This window comes from Elgaria multicarinata, chromosome 6 (assembly GCF_023053635.1).
Source record: "Elgaria multicarinata webbii isolate HBS135686 ecotype San Diego chromosome 6, rElgMul1.1.pri, whole genome shotgun sequence".
In the NCBI taxonomy this organism is placed as follows: domain Eukaryota; kingdom Metazoa; phylum Chordata; class Lepidosauria; order Squamata; family Anguidae; genus Elgaria; species Elgaria multicarinata.
Window position 1 is genome coordinate 100,521,038 of NC_086176.1, and position 19,361 is coordinate 100,540,398.

The following is a 19,361-nucleotide window of genomic DNA, read 5'->3' on the forward strand; positions in this document are numbered from 1 at the left end:
TCAGAGAGAAGAAGAGTTAGGCAGAATTCCTGTGCTCTTTTCCAGAAAAAAATAAGTGGGGCTTGATGTTTTGGGGGACAGATTTTACTCAGGGCCCATCTACATGTATTTATTTATTTATTTATTTATTACATTTTTATACCGCCCAATAGCTGAAACTCTCTGGGAGGTTCATGTGAAGTTATTGGTGTGATTACCAATCAAGTCATGTTTTTTTTTTAAATTAAATACCAGGCTTGGTGGGGGGATGGAATTCCTTAGTGGGAATACTGTAAAATTTGTCAGCTACTGACCCATTTCGCACAATCACTGCAGTCCACCATAGCTTATTTATTTAAGCCATGGTGGGTTGCGTCCCATCCTGGTGGCAGTTGTGAATATTCAAGCCATGGTGGGCAGTTGCTGTAGCTTAACATGATGTCTGAATCCAGTGAGGATCGATCGTTGGCGTGGTTAACACACCACCTACAAACCTAAAACAGACCATGGGTTCTGGGTGTTTTGTTAACTGTGCCAGCAATCCACCTTCGCCACATTCAGAAGCGAACTACAAAGTGGCCTTGATAGGCTGGAGCGCTGGGGCTGAAAACAACAGAACGAAATTTAATAGGGATAAATGCCAAGTTCTACACCCAAGAGTAGAATACTACAAGTGAGAAGAATCTTGGAATTATTGTAGATTACAAGCTGGATATGAGCCAACAGTGTGATCTGGCTGTAAAAAAAGGAAATGCTATTTTGGGATGCATTAATAGTATAGCTTCCAAATCACACAAAGTACTGGTTCCCCTCTATATGGCACTAGTTAGGCCTCATCTTGAGTATTGTGTCCAATGACCTAGAGAGGTCATGGGCTCTCCCACACCAGAGGCATTCAAGAGGCAGCTGGACAGCCATCTTCTGTCAGGGATGCTTTAAGGTGGATTCTTGCATTGGGCAGGGGTTGGACTTGATGGCCTTAGGCCCCTTCCAACTCTGCTATTCTATGATTCTATGTCACAATAAGCCATAGCGCCCGCCTGCTATGGTTTGAATATTGAAAATGGCTGCCAGCATCCTCCACAAGCCACAGTGGGCTGCGGTAATTGTACAAACTGGCCCAATCTATTAGTGTTCACCACTGACCCAGGCTAGGGTAGTAGAGGCCGCAAAACTATCTATAGTTGCCAACTTTGGATTTCAACAAATTCCCACCTCCCTGCTTCCAAGGTGGGCTAGAAGGACAGCACCATGGCAGGTGAAGACATATCAGAATCTGAAGGATCAGAGCAGAGCCAGGAAGTATCTGCCAGGCCAAAGTGGATGAAATTCTAGTATGAGGCAGGATTTGAATTTCCAGTAGTGTAACCCCGTGGTCTAGTGATTGTATTTCACTCTCTCACTTCAATGCAAAGAGCAACTTTGCAGCTCTTTTATTATTTTACTGTTGTTGTGTCAAGACAGCCCCAAGGTCTCGCTCCGGAGTCGCAGCGGAGGCATGGCTGGGCAGTGCCTGGTGGAAGGCAACCTGGATTGGTCTCCTTCCACCAGGAAGTGGGCGGGGGCAACTCTGGTCCGCAGATGGCAGCCCCCAAACCCCATGCTCCCTCCTCGGCCTCAGGATTACCCGATGCCACCCCAGGGAAGGGAAAGTGCGTGGTTTTCAAGGGACGTGGTGCCAACCTGGCAAGTCCCCTCCTTGTCCACCCAGGCTTTCCCTGGGCCATTAGTAAACTGATTATGCCATTCCATTTTACTGCTCCATTTTACTGCTCCTTTGTTGGAGTTGGAAGTGTTTTTATGCTGTGTTTTTAATATTGTATTTTAATGTTGTGAAGTGCAGACAGATTATATTCTATTCTGCAGTGTATAAATGTTATAAATAAAGAACTCAAATTTAGCCCCATTAAGCTAACCCCTAAACCCCAATTGACTGGGTTCTTCTCTTGGCCCGTTATCAGGTGAATATGTTTGGCATACAGTTACAGCCCTTTTAAGAAACTATATGGACATACACAGGGGTGTGGGGCAGGGCGGGGCGTGGGGCAAGACTGCAGTGTGTGCCTGACCTGCGTTTGTTATAAGCAGTGGTATAGTGGTGAATTCAGAAAGTGTGGGGGCTCATCATGAGTCCCCATAGCCACGACCCCCCCCCCCAAGGAGAATCCCCAAAAGTTAGGCAGCTGTGTTGATCCATAGCAACAAACCAGCTCTAGCAGTTTCTGTCTCCACCAGGACCAGGTCTTCGGTGAAGTGAATGGGACTTAATTTCCCATTCAAAATCAAGCCGCCACCAACCGCTTTGTTTTGCAACAGGGAGCAATACATTTTTGTGGGAAAATACGTTTCCCCCCAACTACTGTGAGGACTGTGGCCAAGTTCAGAAGGAACAGAGGATTCTCCCTGCTAATAAAGAAGTGCTGGTTTTGCATCCCTGAAAGCCTCGGATCCAGTACCCCACTGGTAATAGGACCAAAACAAGCTCCTAAGAACATAAGGAAGGCCATGCTAGATCAGACCAAGGGTCCATCTAGTCCAGCATTCTGTTCACACAGTGGCCAACTAGGAACCCACAAGCAGGGCAACAGCACCCTCTCGACCAAGTTCTAAGCAACTGGTGTACATACTGCCTCTGCTACAGGAGGTAGCACATAGCTATCAGGACTAGTAGCCATTGATACCTTTTAAAGCTCAACTAAAAACTTTTCTTTTTCCTAAAGCTTTTAAAACTTGATGTTGTGCAGACCTTATACTGTTAGTTTTACCCTACCCTGTGCCTGCTTACCCTACCCTGTGCCTGTTTGCCTTCTCTTCCCCTCCTTATTGTTTTACTATGATTTTATTAGATTGTAAGCCTATGCGGCAGAGTCTTGCTATTTACTGTTTTACTCTGTACAGCACCATGTACATTGATGGTGCTATATTAATAATAATAATAATAATAATAATAATAATAATAATAATGAAAATCAGAAGTGCCGTGCTGGATCAGACCAAGGGTCCATCTAGTCCAGCACTCTGTTAACACAGTGGCCAACCAGCCATTGGCCAGGGATCCACAAGGCAGGACATGGTGGTACAGCACCCTCCCAGCCATGTTCCCTAGCAGATGGTGTGCACAGGTTTACTGCCTCGAATACTGGAGATAGTACACAACCATCAGGGCTAGTAGCCATTGATAGCCTTGTCCTCCAGGAATTTATCCAACCCCCTTTTAAAGCCATTCAAATTGGTTGCTGTGACTACATCTTGTGTTAGCGAATTCCATAGTTTAACTATGTACCATGTGAAGTTCAAATGTATGCATAGAGAGTTGCCACCACACGATTGGAGCTTCTGATTTTTAAGAGTTCCTGATTCCAGGAAGAGAGCCCTCCATGAGTACAGTTGGATGTGTAAGGCAGCTTTCACCAACCTGATGCCTTCCAGATGTGTTGGACTACAACTCCCAGAATCCCCCAACCAGCCATGGATGGGGAATTCTGGGAGTCGTAGAACTTCTCTACATGAGGCTATTTATTGCTGTATGTACTTTCAGTTTTGTTGCAGAAGTGAGAACTGAGCTCTACACATAGAGGTTTTCTTTCCTGCTTTTCTGCTATACAACCTCTAGGTGGAGCTGAGCTATACCAGAGTAGCTCAAATACACAAGTAGAAACAGCATTTTCAGAAATAATACCTCATTTTCCCCATTCTAAAAAAAAAAAAAATCTGGGAAAGTGTTCTGAAAAAAAAAAAAACCTGAAGCAAAACTGGAGGATCATGATGTCGTTTTTTTTTAAAAAAATCATGAGCGTACAATAAATTACAAGTGCACAATAAATGCCTTGTGTAGAAAAGCTTCCAGTCCAACACAATTGAAAGGCATCAGGTTGGGGAAGGTGTAGAGGATTTTTGCTAATATATAATTTTTTTAGGTGCAACCATGTCTGCAAGGGCTAGATGAGACACAGCTTGGGTATGTGTGAATCAAACGTAAGTGATTAAACTAGCAAAATTGAATTCCAGTGTTGACACTTGTGGATTTTCTTTCACTGATAGAGTTTGTTGAGCCGATCAGTCAGACAAATTCCAGTTCGTTCTCTCTCTCTCTCCCCTGCTTTTGCATCTATGTCAACAGAGCACCCAAATCGCTGTCACAACATAAAATGTACTTGACCTTTTGCAGTGCATTAGGAGATATGTAACCCCTTTGTATCACCATGACTGTAAAAGCACACACAAGTTTCCCGTCTGCACTTGAATGTAAACACATGTGACTTGAGAATGTAAATCTGAGGGTTAAAAATATGCCTTTGTTGCTACATTCGTATAATGTCTACCTCTGTAGCCTTGTAAAGCTGTCAGTCTTAGGACCTTTTGCATCGTGAAGAAAATCCTCATTTTGCCTGCAGCAAGGAACATGAATGTTGCAATCCTGGCTCCTCCTCCAATGGAGAGAGCGTTCGAGTACATAGGAGCTCTGATTCCCGCCGAGCCGACAGACTGAATGTCAGCTGTAAGCTCCAAACCGTACGGATTTTCCCTTCTGCCTGCAGCTGTGTTCCTTCTCCTGCATTTCCCCTGGGTCTCACTTTCTGTCTGGATTTACTGAATTGATTTGAAACAGTCTTAGCAACACTGGGTTTTAATTTTCTTATTCAGGGAGCCTTTCCGAACCGACATGGACCAAGACGGACTTCGTTGCTCCTCAAGAGTGAGTACTGTGCTTGTAAATCTATTCTAACATCTGTCTTTACATGTGGATAAGGGATGGCCTTTTTAATTTACATCTAGTATAGCCTTGTGTGGACTGCCACTTTACTAGCAGATCAAGAAATGCTCTTTGTGTGTTCATAAAAAAAATATCACAGCCTTAGTTAGAAAAGAGCACAGTAGGTGATTGTTACCAGTTGGTTGGCTTTCCGGTGAAGTGCTAAAAATATCTGAAAGCAAAGACCTGTTGCTTGGATTGTTCACATAATAATTGATGAGGCTGTATGGACTTCCTCAGATCATTTAGAAGGCATTTTTTTAAATTAAAAAAAAAATGCAGTGCCTGTAGACAGAGCTGGCTCTGGGTTTTGAAGAGCCCTGGGGCAGGACACTCTCCTTGGGCCCCTTCCCTGAGTGAGCCTGCCTTCTCACTACTGTTGTCACGAGCTGCTTTTCCTCCTCCTCCTCCTCTTCGCTACCACTTATTTTATTTATTTATTATTGCATTTATATCCTGCGCTTTTTCCTACAAAGAACACAAGATGGCATAAAATAATCCTCCTCCTCTCCGCTTTATCCTCACAACAACATCCCTGTGAGGTGGGTTGGGCTGAGAGTCTGTGACTGGCCCGAAGTCACCCAGTGGGTTTCCAAGGCTGAGTGGGGACTAGAACCTGGATCTCCCGGCTCCCAGTCTGACGCTGTAGCCACTACACCACACTGGCTTGTTTGACAGGCAAATAGCCCACGGGCAAGCAGGTAGCGGCATCTCCTGCTCTTCCTTCTCACCACTACCATCGACTGGACCAGAGCAAGGGGCAGGTGAAGAAGCAGGTTACAATCCTGAAAAGGAGGAGCAACTCCAAGGGGCTCATGTCAGCTGGTCCCTGCTGGAATGTGGGCCCTTGGAAGGTGCCCAACCATGCCTACCCTTGATGCTGACCCTGCCGGTTCAACCTGCTGAATCTACCTTCCTGATACCAGATCTTCCTGATACCAAGTTTCTTCCAAAGCTAAATTTAGAGCTAAGGACAGCCTTCTCCCGCATGAGCCTGCCCAAACTTCGTTGTCATCTCAAAGACCCTCCATGTTTCCTTGCCATCTGGAGTTAGGAGGGAGGGGGCTGCAGGGGGCCTTCTTTGTTCATGCTGCTCCCCCATCTATGGAATACCTTCCCCAGGGAAGCTTACCTGACACTAGCTTTGATTTCAATTTGGAGCCAGACAAATAGCTTTTATGTCATATGTTAGCCAACTGCAAGTTTGATTATGGCTGTAGCCTTTCTGTTGCATTTCTATGATTTTCACGCTGTTTCTGCCATTTTATTTTACATATTTGTATATTGTTTCAGTCATTTTACTGAATAGCACGCTAAGAGTTTTAATGAAGGGTGGCAAAGAAATTAAATACAGGCAGGCAGGCATAGGGTGACCACATGGAAAGGAGGACAGGGCTATTGTATAAAGATTGCATAAAAAGGGGAATTTCAGCAGGTGCCATTTGTATATATGCAGAACGTTGTGAAATTCCCTCTTCATCACACCAGTTAAAGCTGCAGGAGCCCTGTCCTCTTTTGTGTCTGGTCAAGAGGGCAGGGCTCCTACAGATTTCACTGTTGTTAAAGCCGCCCAGAGAACTTTATTTTATATGTGGCATACCAATGTTGTAAATATATAAATAAATTAACATACTTCTGAAGATGGGTTTTTTAAAAATGAGAATAAGGCTGCAAAAATGGTAAACTAACTACTGAGAAGGCAAATGCTAGGAATATGAAAAAAATTATCTGAGATTTTTTGCTTGTTTCTTTTGGCTTCCTGTTCCTAAATATGCTTCATGAAAGAAAGAACCCACAAACGTCTTTCAGATTTTGCTGTAGGTTATATTTTGTTGGCAACTTCAAACAAAACTTGTATAGCTTGCAGCTCTTTCCATCTTAACGTTGCTTCATGTATGTAAAGGAGAAGAGGGGTTGTTTCGCTTTCAGGTGTGAAGAATATGTGCATGTCTGTTTTCACTCAGGTACATGCATTGGGACACACACACCTTTTCTCTGTAGCATTTGGAAGGATAGTACCACATATAAAGTGCACCCAGTGTAGTTTTCCTTCTAAAGCATACTCTGAGCACATTGTTACAATGAAAGATGAATGACTTACTCTAAATAAGGGATGTGTTACGTACAGTTTGCATGTGTGGGGGAGGGTGTGATTGTGTGGACTAGAAATCTCCAGGCTTCAGTGCCTTGAGATTTTAGAAGGGAGGTAATTAATCTGCTTAATTAGCTACAGCCTCTCCATTCCTAATATTTTCCCCAGCGGAATGATTTCCAGTTTGATGTTTCTTTCTGCAAGTTTATGCGATTGGATTCTTTTGCTGTGAGTAGAAAAACCCAGTTTCGATTAACCTCTTAATCTGCTTTGAACTGCTCAGAGCACTGTTATGGTTGAAAAGCTGGACAGAAATGTTGCAAATAATGAAATGTAATCCAACATGGATTCTATATGTTGCTCACTTTCCAGTAGCTTGTGGTATGGAGTCTGGTTGCCAATAAAAGAAGTTGTTGTTGTTGTAAGTATATTAAGCTGTTTTGTGCCAGCTGTGGGTGTTGTTGTTGTTGTTATTGTGGGATAAAATGCAGAGGAAATATTGGATGCGTGTTCAAGTCAATGTGTATCTGATTTTATAGTCCCCTTATAAATCAGTAGGCACAGAACCCGGCTGAAGTGTCACCTGTAGAAAAAATCCCTTGAGAGAACATCAGCACAGTGCTGCAAATTGTGACTCCCATCATTCGGTGTCCCCAGGTGTGTGTTTGCCACAATGTGAGGAGAACCAGCTGGGGAAGAGGGCTGCGGGGGGGGGGGGGGATGGCAGGTAAGGGAAAGATTGAATGCTGATGCCCCTGCCTGCTGGTCCCAGTGTTTAGCTTGGGCTTATCAAACCGGTGCTGGAACATATGTATATCATTCAGGTACACCCTCATCAGAGACACAGAATTGTGGCTGCAGTTTCCTGTCCACTTGAAGACAAACCCAGGTTTGTTACTGTGTAATGTATGAAAGGGCCCTTGATGCAATCAATTAGCTGCCTATACGTTTCCAAGCCCAATTCAAGGTGCTGTTTTTTGACCTATAAAGCCTTACACGGCTTGGGACCTCAATACCTGACAGAAAGTGTCTCCCGACATGAACCTACCCATTCACTGTGCTCTCCATCTAAGGTCCTCCTCCGAGTGCCTACTCTGAGGGAAGCTCGGAGGATGGCAACAAGGGAGAGGGCCTTTTCAGTGGTGGCCCCCCAATTCTGGAATGATCTCCCCGACGAGGCTCACCTGGCGCCAACATTGTTATTGTTTCGGCGCCAGGTTAAGACCTTTCTCTTCTCCCAGACATTTAACAGCATTTAACAACATATGCTGAGTTTTTTTGTTTTTAATGGACCCCAGAATAGCTGTTTTTATAAGGATACTGTTGTTTTTATGTTTTTTATGTTTTTAAACTTTGTATATTTGCTTTTAATGTTTACTGTTTTTAACTTTTGTAAACCACCCAGAGAGCTTTGGCTATGGGGCGGTATATAAATGCAATCAATCAATCAATCAATCAATAGCATACAGGATCAGCACAGTCCATCTGTTCTGGGACTTCAGGCCTTGTAGTTCATGGGGATGGTGGGTACAATTGTGGAAGCTATATGAACTGCACTGTCTTGCTGTACTCCATTGTCTTATACTGCCTCAGTTGAAATATCCCAAGAAGAGGCGGGAAATCAGTGCATATTCCAGAAACATCTCCTTTATTTGTGTTCACCTGGGGGGTTATGATCATATTTGCCTGGGTTTCTATGCACATGATTTCATTTGAAGAGCCATGGCAACGGTTCCCTCACAGCCGTACTAGTCTCTATCATATAAATATACTGGCTAAACATTAATGGCCAATCCATCAATTATGGTTTTATCCTAGTTATCAGCTGCCTTGAGATAACTGGAGGGAAGTTGGGACATAAATATTTCAAATAAATAATCCTGCTTTTATTGTATTTCAAAAAGGGGTTGGTTTATTTTTTAATCCTGTGACACTTTGAACTAGAACATGGATGGGGATATACATTTCACCTCAGTTAGCCACTTGCTGTATGAATGCTGAGGAAGGGCCAAATTAGACGTGAGTTATTATCTTCTCTTTAGCACTTTCATAATTTGGGGTGGGTGGGTTCCCCTTAATAACATGAGCCTCTTGTGGCACAGAGCGGTAAAGCAGCAGTTTCTGCAGCTGAAACTCTCCCCACGGCCTGAGTTCGATCCCAGCAGAAGCTGGTTTCAGGCAGCCGGCTCGGGTCGACTCAGCCTTCCATCCTCCCGAGGTCGGTAAAATGAGTACCCAGCTAGCTGGGGGAAAGGTAATCACGGCTGGGGAAGGCAACCGCAAACCACCCCACTATAAAAAAGCCTGCCAAGAAAACGTCAGCGAAAGCTGGCGTCCCTCCAAGAGTCAGAAATGACTCAGTGCTTGCACGAGAGGTTCCTTTCCTTCCCTTCCCCTTAATAACAGGCATGGAGTGGGGGGCACAGTGGATTAGGACCATGATGGGGAAAAGGGTTAGAACATCCTTCATTCTGTGGTTGCAGTCAGGTCCCTCCCACACACCAAAAGATCAGAGGACCATTTTAAAAAATGAGCCACACAGGATCTAAAGACATTAGGAACATCATGTCCAGTTCAGCCCTTAACACTATCTGAAGAGAGAGAGAGCATATACATTAAATGTTTTAATTAGTTATATGTATTTTATGGTGTTTTCATTTGTGTTGTACCCCGCCTCGATCCAGAGGGAGAGGCGGGGTAACTACTATTATTATTATTATTATTATTATTATTATTATTATTATTATTATTATTCCCAGCAGCAACCCAAAGATCAGAGGACCATGTTCATTTTGCGAAAGATGGATCAACTGTGGGCTGCTTAAGGAGGGTTCACACGTTGGGGCTGATCACACAACAGGCTAACACACGCTCAGTGGGTTGTTGGTTGAACTGTGTGTTAACATGTTGTCTGAACCTAGGACATTTTTTCACAGGGTGGCTTGTTAACCATGCAGTTGGCTTATTTTTCTCCAACAAGCCACCTTGAGAACCCATGGTTTGTTGCTGGGTTGTTCAGGGTGATTAACAAGCCACACTGCATGCTTAACAAAATACCCTTTGGATAATGTCCTGGATTCAGACAACACACCAACCCATGGTTCAGCAACAACCCTCTCTCAGTCATTGAGCATCGTCATCAATATGTAAGCTACTTGATGGCTTTAAGGTAGAGTGATTACTTGCATGTGTGAAAGAGCTGCATTGCATTGGGTCATCTTTTTTCCCTAAAAGGTGGGCTATAACAACCGAGAGAAACAAATGGATCAAATGCCACAAACAGACCTTTCATATTGCCTCAAACACAATGTTTTTCAGTGGAGGTAGTTCACGTATTCCACCCTGAGTCAGTCAATGAGAGGATAATGATAATAATTAGGATTTGTAAGACTTCAGAATGTCCTCCGTGTTTTACACTCATTATTTCAATAATCCTTATAACAGCTTGATAAGGTAGGTCAGAATTATTAGCCCATATTACAGGTGGGGTGGATCAGCACTGAGACTGAAAGATAAGCCTCTTACCTAAGGCAACATGGCAGAGGATAGAACCGAACCAAGCATTTCCTGGTTCATGTGACAGCCATTGTGCTGCATTAATATTGAGCAATATGATACTGCCTCCTGATGAGTATATCACAGATGTGTGAATCAGCCTTTACTTTCCTTGTATAACATTCTCCTCATCCAATCTCCCCATGCTAGCCTCCTACTTGCCGAACACGAGACTCTCTCAGCCATGTCTTGAGAGAAGGGTCCTCCACTTCTGAGCACTCCCTTGTCCCAGGGCAGGTGAGCGGACTGCCTCCAGAATGCAAACAAGTCTAAGCAGTGAGCAATATCTGGCATGTGAGCGCTCAATGAGCACCGTCGCTTACCGTGTGTTTAATGCTGGCACCGATGCTTGATCAAATTGATATCGAATTGTGCCATGGGCATCCCATCTGTGGTTCAACACACCCTCTGAAAATGAGTTCATGTGAAGATTAGTGGCTGCAGATATTGCAATTAGTAAAGTATAGATGCTGAAGAACGAGGGGAGATATTAAAAGAGGGCAGGTTGAGTGGACTAACCACTGGTGGGTGGCGTCATCATCATATTTGGAGCTTGGGAAGGGAAGATATCAGTTCTACGTTTTCGGTTTGGCATGTGCATGGGCTTGAAATCCCTGTGGCACAAGTCTCGACTTGGCAGACGTAGAGCTGGCACTTGGAAATATCGAAGTATGATTCCATTTTCTGACAAATTGTAAACAGTGTTCTGGGGAAGGAGACTAGGCGAAGAGAACTCGTCACTTCATTAACTTGTAAGATGTGATATCATTTTCTTATGTTGGATTACAAAGTTGGAGTTTGTTCAGTGACCTGAGTGAGAGAGAGATGGTGTGTACATGTGTGAGAGAGAAATTCTTTGAATGGCACTTTCCCAGTTTTTGACAGTGATTATCTTTTGAAAGCCTACCCATACTTCTGGAGAAATTCATATCTGTGTTTCATTTTGTAGCCAAGACTCCCACTTGCTTAAATTTAGGCAGATTTCACATGTACTACTTTGAAGCACTTTTGAGCCTCTCTCCAGCAGCTGGTGTGCCTGTGTTAAGAGACAGAAAGGCAGTTTCAAATATACTTTGCATAGTGTTGGTGGATTTCCAATAATGTTCCGCTTGTCTTGGATTTTTGGTATAACTTGTGAAAAGAAGCATTTTACCTGAAGTGCATTTCAGTTGTCCCCATTTAGGTTTCACACTTGTGAATGCTAGGAGCAGTCTTCTAAGCTTAATTCGCCTAACGAAGCAAGGCAGTTGCCTATCAGTTGTGGTGCCTGCATTACGAGGTTGCAAAAGTGGTCTCAGAGAGAAGTCTGAAAGGGGGTGTTCCAGTGGGTGGGGAAAGGAGACCAGTGGCCAGGTTATGAAGAATCCTATGGTCTCCCCAGCTCTTGCCCTATCCCTCCAGCGTGTTTCCACTAGACAGGCTCAGACACCTGTCTAGAGGGGGGCGAAAAGCCCCAGCAGGAAGATGTAGTGGCGGAAATCACATCTGTCATTTCTGCCACCCAGCAGGGCACCGGATACTCGGAATCTTCTGACTTTGGAGGCTTTCATCTAACAGGAGCGCAACTCCTAAGACTGCGCCCTAAGTGTGGTGCTTTTTTTTTTTAAGGTACTTATTTGACTTCATGGCCCAGGTGCTCATGTCCAACTGTTTGTTCAGCAAACAGTGCTTTCCAGCATGTAAGCCCTTCATGTTCATCAGGGCAATTTATGTTCATTTTTCACAGATGGATGAATGTGCCTTTGAAAACGGGGTTTTGCTGGAATGAGGCCAGTGTAGGGATTGAAGACAGCTTGCTCTGGTTCTGGCTGACCTGGCATCAGCATTTCTTACCGCCCCATCAGTTTGTATGTTATCTGAAGTCATTGATTGACAAAGGAATTGCTCTGCTGCTTCACCTCACTGCTAACACTACTGACTAGGAGGGTCAAGAAGACACATCCCTCCAGCAGCAGCCTTCCCTAATCTTGTGCCTTCCAGACATTTTGGATACAGTTGGGGAAGGCTTCCCTACAGGGTTTTTCTATAATATATGAGTGCGTTGTATTTAGATAACAATTCCCTAGCTGAAGTTCCAGCGGAAACCCGTTTAACATGGCAGCGTCTGGTTTTCACACTCATTAAACAGAAGCCAGGCTTTTGTTTTTGAGGCTCCATGGCTAACTATTAAAGTCAATTGGATTTGATTGTATTTTTTTCTTTCTCGAAGAGCAGCTGAGCTGCTGGGAGGTTAAATGAGTGGGAGAAAGAGTTCTCTTCCATAACATGCCTTGGAGCTAAACAAGCTCTATGCAAGAGGAAAACAGGAGTCCTAAAGTTGGCTCTGGATTATATTGGCTGCAACATGTGTGCAGTATCGAAAACTTTAGATGCCTTGAGCTTTCTGGCTAGGTTGGGGGGAATGGGATGTGAAGTTGCTTTCCACAGGCCAATCTACACCAAGCAGGATATAACACTTTTAAATCGTTATGAAAACGGTATATGTAATGTGTCCTGGGCGTGAACAGTTGTCATAACCCGTATAAACCATTATAAGCAGTAGTGTAGATCCTGCCTCTATATTAGCTGCATTTGCATGTAACTAAACCATGGTCTAGCGTTAGGAAGGCATGCCACAGTAAGCTTTGAGCTCACACACTCCCCCTCCTCCTTCCAATTCCAGCATGCCCATGAGAAGAAGCCCTTGCTTCCATTTTAGACTAACCGCAGTTTGTTGTGATACTCAGACCCTGACAACTGTGGTTAGTTTTCGCTATGGTTAGTAGAAGCAAGCCAGCTTCAAATTATGAAGCTGGTTCACACACACACACTAACTATAGTAAAGCTTCACTACAGTTTAGGGTTCAGAAGGCATAATCCTAAACTGTTGTTAATCTAAAACGGAAACAAAAGCTTCCAGTCTCTTCCTTGTGACCACTCAGGAGGAGGTGAGGGAGGGGTGTGTGTGCTAGGCACAAGGCTCACTGTGGCTCGTCCATGTAATGCTAAAGTGTGGTTTAACATTACGTGTGAACAGGATGACTGGCTTCTAACTGGAAATTTATTTTAAATATATTCAGAAGGACAGAAGAAACATTTATGTTCCTCATAATGTTCAACACTTTCATCCCACTGTTCTTCATTTTAGAAATTTCCTTTGCACATCAGATGTTTCCTACATGGAAGGAAGGGCATGAAACTCACAGCAGAAGTCATATCTGCTTTGGTGTGTATTTCGCTGCAGGCATCCACCCATCCACCCACAGATGTACACACACTGGGTAGCTGTGTGTATACATTCTATGCACATCCACTGAACTGCACACATGTATTCCTGTCACACATCATGATCTCTGTGCTGCTTCTTTCGTGGAAACGCATTTGATGCAGGAAAAGGGTACTGTGAGAAGCAGCCCTTAGATATGACCAGACACAGGGATAAGCCATTCTCTTAGGGATGTAGAGCACAGATGAACAGCAGGTAGAGCTGAATCCACTGATAGAACCCTGCATGATTTGCAGGGAAAGATTTCTGCCTACCAATTGTTTAATACAACCAATGGAGGCTGGTAGCTCCAACGTCAGTGGGGTGGTGAATCCACTCTGGGTTTCAGACAGAACCAGTCAGAACTCTAAAGGAGCCATTCAAGGTGCTCCAGACCTTGATTCTAAAAGTGGAGCCACTGTATTCCGCCTCCACTGAATTCAACTACTCAACTCCTATTTTGCCTCAATTTTCTCTTACAAAAGGAGAGTTGTATTCAATCTGGGGAAAGTAGAAGAAATGATATACAGAACAATTTGCAGTCCAGGATAAGCCAGGACATGGTTAGAGAGCACTTAGCTGCTTTAAACGAGTTCAATTCTCAAGGAGGAGAACGAATGATCTCCAAAGGTGCTAAAGGAGCTTGCTCACACTATTTCTTAGCCACTGTCTGTAATCTTTGAGAACTCCTGGAAAACAGGTGGGCTGCCAGAAGATTGGAGGTGGGCAAATGTCCCCATCTTCAAGAAGGAGAAAAAGGTAGATCCAGGAACTATCAGTCTGTGAGCATCTAGAAAACAATGCATGGATTACTAGGAATCAGCATGGGGTGTCATCAGGAATAAGTCATGCCAGACAAACCTTGGCCAGATCTACACCTTGTGTCAAATCATTATGAATGTGGAATAAAAAACAGGAAATAACACTATGAAAGCAGTACATGGAATGTGGATTGTGCTCTAACAGTTATAAGTGCACTTCAAAGCCACTATAAAGCAATAGCGTAGATCTAGCGTTTATCTCCCTTTTTCACAGAGTCGTAGGACATAATATATCTTGATTTCAGTAAGGCATTTTACAAGGTTTTCCATTACATCCTTGTTGACAAGATGGTAGAAAGTGGGTTGGACAAAAGTGCAGTTAGGTGGATGCACAGTTGGTTGAGTAAATGTACTCAACAAGTGCTGATTAATGGCACATCATCTTCTTGGAGGGGGGTCTTGAGTGGAGTGCCAGAAGGCTCTGTCCTAGGCCTGGTGTTGTTCAACATTTTTATAAATGATTTGGACGAGGGTGTAGAGGAATTGCTTATCAAGTTTGCAGATGCTATGAAGCTACGAGGGATAGCCAACACCCCAGAAGACAGGATCAAGATTCAGACAGGATGTAGACAGGTTAGAACACTGGGCCAAATCAAACAAGATGAGAATCATCAGGGATAAATGTAAAGTCTTGCATTTACGTACCAAAAAACAAAGACACGAGTATAGGATAGGGGAGACTTGCCTTGGCAGCAGTACATGTGAAAAGGACCTACGTGTCTTAGTGGATCGCAAACTGAATATGAACCAACAGTGCAATGTGGAAACTAAGAAAGCTAATGCAATCTTGTGCTGCATTAACAGAAGAACAGTGATCGTGGGAAATAATCGTTGCACTCTATTCCATGTTAGTCAGGCTGCATTTGGAGTACTGTGTACAGTTCTGGGTGCCCCGTTTTAAGAAAGACATTGATAAATTGGAGGAGGTTCAGGATGGTGAGATGTTCAGAAACCAAGTCGTATGAGGAGCTGTTGAAAGAGCTGGGTAAGGGCATGTCTAGACCAGGGAGGGAGCAGGGAGGATCTCATGATATTCTGAAAGTGAGATCCTCCCCTTTGTTCAAAAGTGCATGTGGCATCCCAGGAGGAGGGAGGGAGGGATGTTGTGCCCACCATTTTTTTTTACAGACAGATGAGCGCATGTGCACTCCAATGAAACAGTAAGATATATATAGTGATCCCTCTCCTTCACTGATGGGCATGGTGCATCTGAAGAGCCCTGTGCCCCATGCCCAGTTCCCGCCTCCTCGCATTTACTCGAAAGGAGGCGGGATGAAGCTGGGATGGGTGCTCATACCTCCCGCGGTCTCGGAACGATCCTGAGATTGCAGGAAGAATCGGGCTAAAAGCTGTCCCATTTATCCCGTGGAAATGGAGGAATCATCCCTCTCTGCCCCCGGGATCCCCTGTGTGTCATGTGGACGCACAGGGATGATCCCAGGATGATCCCCAGGATAAGGACTAGTCTAGACATGCCCTAAGTTTAGCTTAGAAAAGAGAAGAGAAGGTTGAAGAGAGACATGAGAGAAATCTTGAAATATCTGAAAGGGTGTAATGCAGAAGATGGAAATGACTCAGGGTCCTAGATAAAAGAAGAAACTTGATCCCCAAAGCCCACAGTCTTTTACATTTTACACAACCTGGGCTATTCTGAGATAGAGCATGTCTTCCACAAGAATTCTTACTCACATTGCAAAATGTTTGGGAGAGAAAAGTCTTAGCTCTAATTTCTTTCAATGGAGTATGGTGATAACTACAGAGGAAATGAAAGGAGATGACCAAGATTTGGCGGAGCGACAGCAGGTTAAGGGGAGACATGATAGAGGTGTACAAAATTATGCATGATGTGGAGAGTGTGGATAGGAGACATTTTTCTCCCTCTCTCAAAATACTAGAACCCAGGGTCATCCCATGAAGCTGATTGGTGGGAGATCCAGGACAAATAAAAGGAAGGACTTCTTCACACAGTGCATAGTTAAATTATGGAACTCACTACCACAGGGTGTAGTGATGGCCACCAATTTGGATGGCTTTAAAAGGTGGTTGGATAAATTCCTGGAAGAGAAATCTATCAGTGGCCAGTATTCGAGGCAGCAAGCCTGTGTGCACCAGTTGCTGGGGTACATGGGTGGGAGGGTGCTGTTGCACCATGTCCTGCTTTGTTGTTTCCTACTCGACAGCTGGTTGGCCACTATGTGAACAGAGTGCTGGACTAGATGGTCCCTTGGTCTGATCCAGCAGGGCTCTTCTTGTGTTCTTATGCTTTCCCATTAATAGAAGTATAGCTTTCAAATCGCCCAAGGTATTGTTCCCCCTCTATTCTGCACTGGTTAGGCCTAAGCTTGAGAGTACTGCATCCAGTTCTTGGCACCACACTTCAAGAAGGATGCAGAGAAGCTAGAGGGGTTTCAGAGGAGGGCAACAAGGATGATCAGGGATGTGGAAACAAAGTCCTATGAAGAGAGACTGAAAGAACTGCCCATGTTTAGCCTGGAGAAGAGAAGACATGATAGCACTCTTCAAGTATTTGAAAGGTTGCCACACAGAGGAGGGCCAGGATCTCTTCTCGATCATTCCAGAGTGCAGGATACGGAACAATGGGCTTAAGTTACAGGAAGCCAGATTCCAGTTGAACATCGAGGGAAAACTTCCTGACTGTTAGAGCAGTACAACAATGGAATCAATGACCTTGGGAGGTTGTGGGCTCTCCCACACTAGAGGCATTCAAGAGGCAGCTAGACAGCCATCTGTCAGGGATGCTTTGAGGTAGATTCCTGCATTGAGCAGGGGGTTATTATTATTATTATTATTATTATTATTATTATTATTATTTATTTATATAGCACCATCGATGTACATGGTGCTGTACAGATAACACAGTATAGGCCCCTTCCAACTCTACTGTTCTATGATTCCATGATCATGCCTAATTTTGGAACACATTCCATTACATAATCTCAGTATGAACATTTGCAGAGAGTCAAAGACAGCTTCATTGCTGGCATTATGCTGGGTCATATTGGTCTCTTTCCCTATCAGTATGTCTAATACTTTTAAAGGACAAAAACATTGAATTCCTGTTTGCACGAAAATGCTGCCGGAGGCTTTCCATTCTCCATTTGGAGCTCCATAAAGCAATCTTTTGTTTTAAATAAACACTGTCAACACCAATTTATTTCTGCTGATGACGAAGGAGACTTTTAACCCAGTTCACAAACCAGACAGACTGGTTCTGAGGACTTGAATTTCAGCCAGTGTTCTTCCATTGACTTCAGGTGATTATCACTAGTTTTGGGACAGCCAGACCTACAAGCCAGGCCAAATCATCTTAGAATCCAAATGCTCTGAGCAAAACTAGGTGATACGTGGAAGGCACATATTCTACACAGTCTCCCAGATTAGTTTTTTTAACTGAAAAAGCAGGTATGAGGGGATAAAAAGCAGCAGGGGAGGGAACCCTGTTTTTCCACAATGCAGGTGGAAGAGCTGCTCCTGAGGAAATGATGGGAAGGGAAAAGGACAGTGAAGGCTGGTGGCTCTGATATCAGTGGGGTGGTGAATCCACTCCGGGTTTCAGTCAGAACCAGTCAGAGTTCTAAAGAGAGCCAGTGTGGTGTAGTGGCTAAAGTGTTGGAGTAGGAGTTGGGAAATCCAAGTTCTAGTCCCCACTCGGCCATGGAAACCCACTGGGTGACTTTGGGCCAGTCACAAACTCTCAGCCCAACCCACCTCACAGGGTTGTTGTTGTGAGGATAAAATGGAGAGGAGGAGGAGGAGGAGGAGGAGGAGGAGGAGGAGGTACACCGCCTTGGGTTCATTGGAGGAAAAAATGGCGGGATATAAATGCAATAATGATGATGATGATGATAATGATGATGATGATGGAGCTATCCAAGGTGCGGGTTTCAGACAGACTAGTTCTGACTGAAACCCGGAGTGGATTCAGCCTCTCTGACATCCAAGCCACCAGCCTCCACTTGAAAGGCTAACTACCCATTTCCTCCTGCCCCCTGCCCTCCCCCCCATTCTCTTCTTCTCAGAAATAACCTCTAATGCTTTTTTCAAATTAAAAAAAGTTGGGAGGCTGTTTATGCGTCTCCCAACTATTTTCTGCTTTGGGCTGCTAGTTTTAACTGGTTTGTGGATCAAGTGTTCTGGCAGCTTCTTTACATGCTTGGCTGTCCTGAAGTGATTTGGATTTCTGATTTTTTTACACCAATTAAAGGCTGATTAAGGGTAGGTGTGAGGGAATGTAATGAAAAGGCACACTCACAACAACACAATGTGTTATCTCATTTGAAGACTGAGATATTGGCCCTGTTCAGAAGACACCTTAAACCATGGCTTTAACCATGGTAGTTAAGCCAGAAAGGTCGGCTCTGTTCAGAGGACACCCTAAACCACGGCTTTAACCACAGTTAAAGCTGTGGTTTAAGATGTCTTCTGGGTTCACCATGGTTAAAGCCATGGTTTAAGATGTCTTCTGAACATGGCCCAGCTTTCTGGCTTAACTACCGTGGTTAAACCATAGAGAGCTGCTATGTCCACTCAGGCCAACTTCTGCTTCTCGTGTAAACCTTAGCTCTCCATCCAGACCAGTTTTCAGGGAGGCCAAGAAAGAAAATTCAATGCCTTCTCCGACCTCTGGCTCTGTTGGACTACAACTCCCATCATCCACAGCCAGCATAATTAGAGTTAATTTGAATTAGGAGATTAATCAGAACACTATCCCCTCCCCTCAGTGTTTGTGAGTTTGAACAGTTTGCTTGAACTTTATCAGTGTGTTTCTTGAGAAAGTGCAGTGAAAGAAAAGAGAGTGAGAGAAATGAAAGTTTATTTTTTTTATAGCTGGGTAATTTCACTTATGTAGGTATCACATTATACATTATCATGAGGCTCATCAGAGGAAAACAGAAC

The 19,361-nt window shown here is 44.0% G+C and overlaps 1 protein-coding gene across 2 annotated transcripts in view; it reads left to right on the forward strand.

Moving 5' to 3' along the window:
- Nucleotides 1–4,450: 4,450 nt before the first annotated feature.
- The window catches only part of PRLR (prolactin receptor), a 96,854-nt gene continuing 81,943 nt past the window's right edge, over nucleotides 4,451–19,361 (forward strand). Inside the window, exons 1-2 of one of the 2 annotated variants that reach the window (XM_063128161.1) lie at nucleotides 4,654–4,675; nucleotides 5,411–5,508. The gene's annotated coding sequence lies outside the window, so the exon portion shown is untranslated. Of the gene's footprint in view, nucleotides 4,676–5,410; nucleotides 5,509–19,361 lie in introns of both variants that reach the window. The other variant, XM_063128160.1, reaches the window with a different exon arrangement.